The 9,033-nt window shown below is 37.0% G+C and overlaps 1 non-coding gene across 1 annotated transcript; it reads right to left on the bottom strand.

The window, feature by feature from the left end:
* Nucleotides 1-6,520: 6,520 nt before the first annotated feature.
* LOC136131690 (U6 spliceosomal RNA) lies at nt 6,521-6,627 on the bottom strand. Its single transcript, XR_010656419.1, has one exon. It is a non-coding gene; the product is annotated as a U6 spliceosomal RNA (small nuclear RNA).
* Between the last annotated feature and the right edge of the window lie 2,406 nt (nt 6,628-9,033).

The raw sequence follows: 9,033 nt of genomic DNA on the forward strand, positions 1-9,033 counted from the left end.
GACTGAAACAGGAAGGGACGGAGAGAAGGATCTGATTCACTTAATATTCTTAGCGGGAGGTGGGCACTGTATACAGTGGAGAATCCACCAAAAGGGAAAATGGAGGAGGATAATTAAAAAGAAGTTTAAATATTGGAAAAATATTGAGAAAGACCCATTGCATGCCCAGGGATCTAAAGACATCATTTCATTTTCATTTTCCCTTGAATGAAAGTACTTATAGGCTCCGAGGAGTGCCAAGGATGAAAGGACTTCCCCTCTTTATGATTTGTATGGGCTTCGAACCCCTAAATTCAGCCTCCTTAGACTTTACAAGATCACATGTGATATTATAAGAAAAGGATACATAGTCAATGTTAGACAGCTAGGAAATCATTCTTCCTTTATTTAGTATAGCATTTTTAGGGAGAGAGAATTATACAAATTATACAGTTTAGGAAATGTGGTCTTTAATAACATGAATGCTTAGACCAAATTTTGGTTTTGCTTAAATTAAGTGCATGTTTCGGTTAGTGATCATATGCCCTTGGTATATCTGGAATAAAGTAGTACGCTATCCCTTAAATTTTTATTTTGTATGTTTGTAATGATTCCAGTAGCTTTCTGATTATACAAAGATTAAACACATGGTTTTCATTTCAGTTCTCTCCCCAAACCTCATTAAAGTGAAAGTAAAGGAATTAAAAATGGTAAAAACAAAAAGAAAAAGAATGCAAGAAGAGACAATAATAGATTGAAATGGCAACTACTTGTAGTAAAAGGAAAGTGAATGGAGGAGTTAGTATTGCTGAGAAAGCTGGATAAAAGTACTGGCTGGAGAGAGAGACAGTGAGAACTGTGCTTAGTTCTTTCTCTAGATCCCTGCACAGGCTCTGGGAAAGGGCATTACACAAAGCAGGGAAGGTATGCTGCAATCAGGAAGGTGGTGGGAAGTCTCTTTAGAGACAGGTAAAATCTTCTTCCCTGGTGTGTTCAGTCAACAGATTCACCCATCTTGAGTCAGGCAGGAGACTGCAGGTTTATCCTGAATCAGAATAAGAGGCCCTCATCTGTGACATGAATGGACCTTGAGGGCATTATGCTAAGTAAAATAGCCAGACAGAGAAAAACAAATACTGTAAGATATCACTTACATGTGGAATCTTAAAAAAAAAAAAAAAAAAAAAAAAAATCATAGAAAAGTAGAATGGACTGGAGGGTGGGAAAAATGAGATGTTGGTCAAAGGGTACAAACTTCCAGTTATAAGAAGAATAAGTTCTGGGAATCTAATGTACAGCATAATGACTACAGTTAACAATACTATATCATATACTTGAAAGTCCTTTAAAAGAGTAGATCTTAAATGTTCTCACCATACCAACACACGAAAAGGTAATTATATGAGGTGACAGATGTATTAACTAACTTTATTGTGGTAATAATTTCACAATACACACAAGTATCAAATCATCACGTCATATACCTTAAACTTACACAATGTTATTTGTCAATTATATGTCAACAAAGCTGGAAAATTTTAAATAAAAATCAATTGTATTTCTATATACTAGTAGTGGACACATGGAAAACAAGGCAAATGAATTACCTAGGTATAATTCTAGCAAAACATCTACAAGACTTTTGAGGTAAAAACTACAACATATTGATGAAAGAAATCAAAGAAAATTTAAGTAAATGGAGAGGTACCCTATTAAAAAAGAAAAGAATAAGATGCACTGAGCTCAGGGACAGGAGGTAGAGCAGAAGATAGAAGAGAGGAGCCAAACTGAAAACAGATAATTAAATAAATTTTTAGACACTGAACTACGCAACTAATGCCCCCCATAATGCTTATCATACACTGCTACCAGGAGATGGGAGGGTTATGTTTTGGGGAAAATGGGATGGGCTGTGGGGTGGGATTCCCAATATGAAATGAAAAAATTCCAAATCAATCACTCTCAAGGAGAAGTCTCTCAGCTGGAAGATTTCATGTTCTCACACAGACCTTCAATTCAAGCTTCTGATGCCCCAATCTTAAAAATGAACAGCTAACAAAAATCCCAGGCTATAGAGGAAAGCCCCACCTAAAAATAAAGACATCAAAGAGAAAAAAAGAACTCACAGAAAACAGGAATGCAGAGAACAGATGAAGACTATAATTAAAACTATAATTTATGTTCTCAGATAAATAAGTGATTGCATCCAATAGGATACTATAAAAGTGGAACTGTTAGCTAGAGCTCCTAGAGACTAGAAATATGAATATAGACATTAAAAACTCATCCAAAGAGCTAGATAATAAAACCAAGGTATCATAGAAAGCAGAACAAAATTAAATGAAAAATATGATAGACATAAAAAGATAAGATTAGTAGTAGATCAGTCCAGGAAGTCCAAAGGCTGACCAAAAAGAGTTCCCCAAACAAGATAACAGAAGGGAGGAAATTAGTAAATGAAGAATACAATAAAAAGTTCCAAAACTAAAACAATGAAGTTTCCAAATAAACAGAGCCTAGGAAATGTCTAGCAGAACTATTAAGAAAATGATCACACTAAGGCCCATCACTGTGAGACTTCCAAATACTGGCAATACTGAGAAGACGCAAAAATATTCAAGCAGCAAAATTAAAAAGTTCACATTTGAAAGGAAACAAATTTAGGATCAAATTGGACTCCTCAAGAGAAATATTCAAGACAAGAAATCAAGGAAAAAATGGGGACAAAATTCTGGATTCTCCAAAACCAGAAGTCATTACAAGAAATAAAAACGAGAGACCAATATTGTTCATGAGTATAGATGCAACATCCTCAATCAAATATTAGCAAATCAAATCCAACAATATATTAAAAAATTATACAACATAACCATGTGGGATTTTTTTTCTGGATATACAAGGCTAGTTTGACACTTGAAAATCAAGTAATGCACTATATCACATCGACAGGATAAAGAAGAAAATCATATGATCTTATCAATAGTTGCAGAAAAAGCATTTGACAATATCTAACACTCAGTCATGAGTAAAAACAAAAACAAACAAAAAACCCAAAACAAAACACTCAGTAATCTAAGAATAGAAGAGAAATTTCTCAACTTGATATAGAACATTTACAAAATACCTACAGCTAACATTATACTTAATGGTGAGAAATGAGATTTTTTTTTCCCCCCTAAGATCAAGAACAAGGCAAGGATGTCCCTCTTACCATTCCTACTCAACATCATAGTAGAAGTCCTAGCTTTTACAATAAGAAAAGGAAACAAAAGGTATACAAATAGGGAAGGAAAACAAAACAAAACTGTCTTTGTTCACAAATGATTGCCTACAAAAATTCCCAAAGAGTTAACAACAAAGAAAACAACAAAATTAAACTACCAAATGCTGGTAAGGATGTAGAAAAATAGGAACTCTTAATTATTCATTGTTGGTGGGAATGCAGCATGCTACAGCCACATTGGAAGACAGTATGGTAGTTCCTTACAAAGCTAAATTTGGTTTTACTATATGATCCAGCAATTGTGCTTCCAGGTATTTACCCAAATGAGTTGAAAACTTTTGTCCTTACAAAAACCTGCATATGAATGCTTAAAGAGACTTTATTCATAATTGCCAAAATATTGGAAGCAACTGAAATGTTCTTCAAAAGATGAATGGATAAAGTGATACATTCATACAACAGAATATTATTCAACAATAAAGAGAAATGAGCTGCCAAGCCATTGAAAGACATGGAGGAAGCTTAAGTACATATTGTTAGTGGAAAAAGTCAGTCTGAAAAGGCTGCACTCTGTATGATTCCAACTATATAACATTCTGGAAAAGGCAAAACTTATAGAGACAGTAAAAGATCAGTGGTTGCCAGAAGTTTGGGGAGAGGGAGGATGGATGAATTAAAAAAAAAGTTCTCGACTCTAATGACTGACAATTATCCCACATGGAGAATGAACTTGCCCCTTCCCAAGACCTCCAAAAGTCTTATCCCACTATGGGGTCAATTTCAGGCTCAAGTTCAGAATATTTCATCATTTAAATTAGTTTGAAGTAGAGTGGGGTAAGAGGAGGCTCCTCAGGGGAAGTTCCTCAGTCACAGCTTTTAAAGAATAATTTATATTGATTTGAAGGCTAGTGAACTGAGAGACCAGTTGTTTGACACCTTCCCTTCCCTTCCCTTCCTCCTTTGTATACATACATCCTGTGATTAGATAATTGTAAAAAAAAAAAAGAAAAAAGGTAAAGGGAGGCCCAGAGTAGTCACCAGTCAACAACAATTATGAAATCCAATGGGCAGCTGCTTCCAGTCCTTGATTAGGGCTCAGTTCTCCTCTCTGCAAGAGGCTCTTCCTATCTCTTAGTGAGTCATCTTCCTTTTCTTTAGAAATGGCCTGTGGTTGTAGCTGAGTAGCTTTCTCAGTCTGCTTCCTGTTCATTAAAGTTTGGGGGCCCAGAAGCCTCATTTCAGTGTAAATGATTTCTGTTCAATTCATTCAAAGCTGTAGGTGCTTCCATAGTTATAGTTTCTTATAAATCTTATTGTAGTCGACTCCATTAGACAAAGCCACTCCCACAAGTCTCTTTGAGATGGACTTCATTTTACTTTGGGCCAAGTGTAAGGGTCTTTTGGACAAGGCCTTTAAGATTCTTAAAGCCTCTATCTAGCTGAGAGGGTCTCTGAGATATAACCTTAAATCTCTCTGAGGTTACAACTAGAACTCTTGTAGCCTACTCTAATATGACCACCTAAGCAAAAGTGTTCTTCCCCTTTCCCCTACTGTGTAGTCAACCATAGAACTTAATATTTCTTGATATTTTCTAGTTTATTTAAAAAATTTTTCATTTGATTGTTATCTGCCGCTGATGATTAAAATGTAGGATCCATGGGATAAACGATTTCAATTTGTTTTCCATAGTGTACCCAGGGCCAAATCCAGTGTCTGTTACATAGTGGGTCATAAATATTTATGACTGAAACAATAAGTGAGCATTACTGATAATAGTGGTATTGGTACTACTGGTTATTGATTTAATAATAACAGTTAGTTGAAATGCATTTAGAGAGAAAGCCACATGTCTCCATTAAAAATGAGTCTTGGCTTAATTATAGGGCCCTTGTGGCTATACCAAAAGTGGGGATACACCCCCAAGGATGCCATCACACTCCCCCTTGGCCTATATCTGTATTAGATTTCCATATCAATGGAATTAACTATTCTTATTCCCAGTTTCCTACTTATCTCAGAGGACTGTTAGAAGCATTAAAAATAAATTCCTACATAGCACTTGATAGAAGAAGCACTAGATGTAGTATAGCTTTTACTATTGTTAAGAGAGGGAAAGAACTTCCATCCTGGAGTGAATCTTTACATTTCATTCATCATCCTTACTTCAGTAACAAATTATTTGATCATGAAATGTGTTTTAATAACTAATTTTTCATTATTAGACACTCTGACCTGCTTCTATATATTTATTTTTTTGAGGGTTATCTGCATCTTTCCTTTTTTTAAAAAAATTATTTTATTGAAGTATAGTTGATTTACAATGTTGTGTTAATTTCTACTGTACAGCTAAGTGATTCAGTTATACATATATATACATTCCTTTTCATATTCTTTTCCATTATGGTTTATCACAGGATATTGAATATAGTTGCTTCTATATATTAAATAGAGATTCCCATCCCATCATGAAATAGTCAATAATAGAGTAACAATAAAAATAATAACTAATAAAGTATTGTCTATGGCAAAATTTTACCTCTTATTAAAATGGATGCTGAATTGTTACTGGCAATTTATAATCCAGGTGCTATTAGGTTAGACCAGAACGACAAAATGGGGACATTTCCATTTTTCTACAAATATCTTCTGACACCAGCATTCATTCTTGTAAATTGAGGGAAGTGATAGTATGTTGAGATTATTTCCCAGTTTGTCTTTTTTCTGTCCTTGAGAGGTCTTCACACACAGCCCCATATTCATTTTCAGAAGCAGCATAAGCCCAGGGCTTCCTCACTCTAATTCCCTGCACTAAACACTTTATATAACATTCAATCCTAATGGTAACACCGCAAGGTAGATATTACAGCAGGGTTAGATAAATGTTTTCAGTAAAGGGCCACAGATTAATTACCTTAGGCTCTGTGGGCCATGCAGTCCCTATTGTAACTTTCTGTCTGGTCACAAGAAAGCAGCATAGAAAGCAGACCATACGTAAACAAATGAGCGTGGCTATCTTCCAATAAAGCTTTATTTATGGATCATGAAATTTAAATTTCATACTATGTTTGTATGTCACGAAACATTCTTCTTTCTTTGATTTTAATACTTAAAGATTTAAAAAATTAGCTTGCAAGTTGAGCCAAAAGAGATGGCAAGCCACATTTGTCCCAGAGGTCCTAGTTTGCTGATCCCTGTAATGTACAGACTAGGAAACTGGGTTCAGAGAGGTCACAAAACCTCCCCAAAGTGACACTACCAGTGGGCGGGGGGGCCCAGACTCAAAAGTGGGTATCTCTGATTCTCTCTTTTTTTTTTTTTTAAATATGGAACGCTTCATGAATTTGCGTGTCATCCTTGTGCAGAGGCCAGGCTAATCTTCTCTGTATCGTTCCAATTTTAGTATATGTGCTGCCAAAGTGAGCACTCTGATTCTTAACTCATGTGGTATATTGCCTCTTGGACAGTGATCTTAACTCTTATCTTAAATTTTAAAACTCTAGTTTAAATAAACTAGAAATTCAGATCACTTTTGTTTAGGCTGGAAACCTGACCACTGCTTACAACACTTTATATATATATAGGAAAAGATATTTCCATTTCTAAGTCACATCATTACTTTGGGATTATTCTCTGCTCTGGGGACTACCTATAGGAGGTTCATATGCACTTACATATGAAAACATTTGTTCCTTTCTTCTACAAGCATTTAAATAATAGCATTATAATTTAATATATGATGATTAATTTGTACCAATGTGTGAACAGATGCATATTCAGCTAAAATTCAGTTTCCCTTGTGATCTATCCACAGTGCCAACAATTGCAAGACCCCTGCCCTCCACTCCCCCACCTCCCAGTTGGGGATAAGAAAGAGGTTGGCTCACTAGCCAAACTGGAGACCGGATTTCTCCTGGGTAAGTCAGGATGATCATAATATTTGCACAAAGCTCTGCTCTGCCTCATGTTAGTATAACTATAACTATATAGTTGACTGAGCATCTGGGACAGTGCAGGATACAAAAAGATTTTCCCAGCCCTGAAAGAAAACAAGTCATGTACAAATGCTTATGTTTTTATCTCCTCTCCCCGATGTTTTCACACCTCAAATCTTTGCTCTCTGGGGGAGATTTGGGTCCAGTCTGTTTGTTGAGGGTCTACTTATTATCTTGAGCTCTAAAACTCTAACCTTTTATATTTTAATTCAAAAGGGAGCATTGTTCCAAATCATCCATTATTTTCCACGAGGGCAAAATAATACAAGCTGTCAAGAGCCCCCCAGCACAGGTAATTTATTACTCAGAAATTCTGGGTTGAATGTATTCTTCAGGAAAGCATTCTTCAAAACCAAATATCAGGCATCACCGTGTAGGAATCAGACTGTAAATGATTAAAAACACGATGGATCACTGGTCAGTCGTTTGGTCTGTCTAGAATCATTATGCTTGGAAGAGAAGTTAAGAAGCTAGGAAAGGAAACCCTTTGAGGTCTGCTCCCTATAAAGAAAGAGGATTAAAAAGAAAGCCCAGTCCTCCTCCTCCCCCAACATCACAGACAGTGTACGTGTACACACACAGACACAGACAAACACACACACAGCCATAGACTGCTCAAATCGCCCAGGGCTAAAGGTTAAGAATTATAAGGTTAACATTTAAAAATGCAAGTTTGGGCAATGATTTAAAACAGACAAGGAAGAAGTCAAAGTAAAGAGCATTATTTAATCCTATAAATGCGCTAGCCTATGGTATACTTAAAGATGTAGGTAAAGACATTTGTTTGCTCACTGTTGTGGCTAGAAGCCTAGGAAAATAAATTTACTCAGGCACGCCAGTCTGTCTGCAAAGACTTCCATTTTGCCTTTTATGGGAATTTTGAACAAAGAAGACGATCTTTGCTTCTGTCACGAAAGCGGTTTCAATCAGACTGATGAATAAAAAGCACAGCTGCCAAAAATGATCCATGGCAGGGTAAAGTTTAGATGCCCAACTGCCCATTATACTATTAAGATGTGTCATTAATGTTGGCCTGGCTAATAGAGCAGGGCAATGCAACATGCTAAATTGCTTCCCAATTTTAAAATATCAATTCTAGGAAAAATTACACAGGATAAAATATGGAACCTCAGTGTCACAAAACGGAGGCAGTTCAGTGAGACAAAGGTTTGGTTTTGCAGCCACCACAGATAGGTTTATGCTATTTACATATTTGGTAGCTCTGTGGTTACGCCTGTTTCCTGAGAATTGTGTTTGATAAATGAATATTCTGGGACAATCACATTTTTTATCTGAATTTAGTGAGCTTAACATCTCATTTGAAAGATGTAACATGGCACTTTTATTTTCTAAGATAGTTCTGACGAGACGTTCAAGATGGCGGAAGGGACATCACCTTCCTCCCCACAAATACATCAGGAATACATCTACATGTGGAACAACTCCTACAGAACACCTACTGAACGCTGGCAGAAGACCTCAGACTTCCCAAAAGGCAAGAAACCCCCCACGTACCCGGGTAGGGCAAAAGAAACAAGAAAAAACAGAGACAAAAGAATAGGGAAGGGACCTGCACCAGTGGGAGGGAGCTGTGAAGGAGGAAAGGTTTCCACACACTAGAAGCCCCCTCTTAGGCGGAGACTGCGGGTGGCGGAGGAGGGGCAGCTTCGGTGCCGCAGAGGAGAGCGCAGCCACAGGGGTGCGGAGGGCAAAGCGAAGAGATTCCCGCACAGAGGATCGGGGCCGACCAGCACTCACCAGACCTAGAAGCTTGTCTGCTCACTCGCCGGGGCGGGCGAGGGCTGGGAGCTGAGGCTCGGGCTTCGGTCAGAGCGCAG

The sequence above is a fragment of the Phocoena phocoena genome, chromosome 11 (genome assembly GCF_963924675.1).
Source record: "Phocoena phocoena chromosome 11, mPhoPho1.1, whole genome shotgun sequence".
NCBI lineage: Eukaryota > Metazoa > Chordata > Mammalia > Artiodactyla > Phocoenidae > Phocoena > Phocoena phocoena.